Source organism: Opisthocomus hoazin, chromosome 15 (assembly GCF_030867145.1).
Source record: "Opisthocomus hoazin isolate bOpiHoa1 chromosome 15, bOpiHoa1.hap1, whole genome shotgun sequence".
NCBI classification, from domain to species: domain Eukaryota; kingdom Metazoa; phylum Chordata; class Aves; order Opisthocomiformes; family Opisthocomidae; genus Opisthocomus; species Opisthocomus hoazin.
Window position 1 is genome coordinate 17568109 of NC_134428.1, and position 1655 is coordinate 17569763.

The window sequence follows — 1655 nt, forward strand, 5'->3', positions numbered from 1 at the left end:
GGGAACGGTCACATTTTGTAGTTGCTCCCCTTCTACAACAGGCTGATGGCAAGAAGACACTAAGGAAATCTCTTGAGGCCAGAGGGATGGGCCCTTTCCTGTTTTGCCATGACGTTTGGGAAGGTGACCCCAATAACGAAAGCACTTGGCCACGCAGGTGGTGACGGGTGAGAGGGGTGGTTGTGTTGCTTAGTGGCGAATGTTTGTCACTGCATTCTTTGTTCAGGAAAAGAAGGTTAAGTATCTCAGGTGTATGGCCCTGCTACACCATCGCAGCTACGGAAATGGGAGACTTGTAAGTTGTTGATTACAGTAATCTGTAGGTGATCATTTTAAACAATATCTACATTTTCTTTTTAATGAATGCTTTATAAGCAACTTCCATGTTTGGCTTCAAGTGGTTTTTGATGTCACTTTTGGACAATTAATATTTTTTTTATAAACTTTTCAAAATCAGCAGCACCAGTTACCATTCTTTATCCTTTAAATGATTCCCTTTTTTTACTGAGCTGTTGCATGATTTATCCTGTGTTACCATCCTCAATAAACACTTTATGAAATGGTGAAAATGTTGGTTTTTTTCTGTTCCTGAATTAAAGTTTTCTATTAGCCTGAGACTGGATATAAAGTTGTAGTAAGGACGAGCTGCTTAATGTCATTGTTTGCTCTATTGAAATGTGAACTTTTTGAGGCTACGAGGGGGCGTTACCACTGCATGAAGCAACGGTGGTTTAGTTCTGCTTGGTTTGGAAGAGCTCAAGCTCCAGCCCAGTGCAGATGAGGGTTTGGTGCTCGTTTATGGTTTTGGTTTATCTTCAGGAAATCATTTATCTTCTCTTAGTTTACTGTCGTCATCCCCCTAGCTAGTGACGGTTATCATCCCTAACCCCAAACGTGAACAGTGTGTTTTATTTGCAGAGTGTGCATGCTCAGATGCTGCAGTCTCTGATACCTGGGGTACCGCGCTGCGCATCCTGTTGCTCGAAACCAAGGTCTGTCCTCGTCATGAAATACGAGAGCCTGATGCTGCTTGTAGCCTTAGGGCTACACGAGGTCTGTGCTGGTTTGTATGAGAGAGGAGGACTCAGGCTCCCGGGGGGTTATTTGCTTCTGTGTTGGTAGTGTTGTCTTTTAATTCCATTGCAAAGTGTCCCTCGTGGCTGTGCGGTCCCGGTACCTGCTCAGAACCGGCCCGAGGGCAGGGAGGAGGTGGCTGGGCTGCCGTAACAAAAGCCAGTGGCTGTGGCTGAGTGCGAGCACCTCGAGGACCTCACATCTGCTCCGGCTGTTACGTGTTTCTGCCGCTTCTCCACATCTGCTGCAGCTGTTAAGTGTTTCTGCCGATTCTCCGGGGCCTGCCCGTGCCCGGGGCGGCGAAGCTGCCACCCTTGGGGCGGGCCAGCCGCCAGCCGCAGGTTCTCGGCACAGAGAACCGGCCTTACCCCCGGCCCGTTCCCTTGTGCCCCCCCTAGCTGTGCCGCTCCCGCTTCTCCCGGCCGCTCCGCGCATGCGCCTGCGGGCGGGGCCGGGCCGACTTCCCGCGTGCTGCGGCGCGGCCAGCCAGGGCGCCTGCGTGGGGGCGCGCCCGCAGGGCAGGCCGGGGCGCGAAGCGGTGCGTCATGACGCCGCGCTTCTGTGACGTGCTGGCGGGCGGA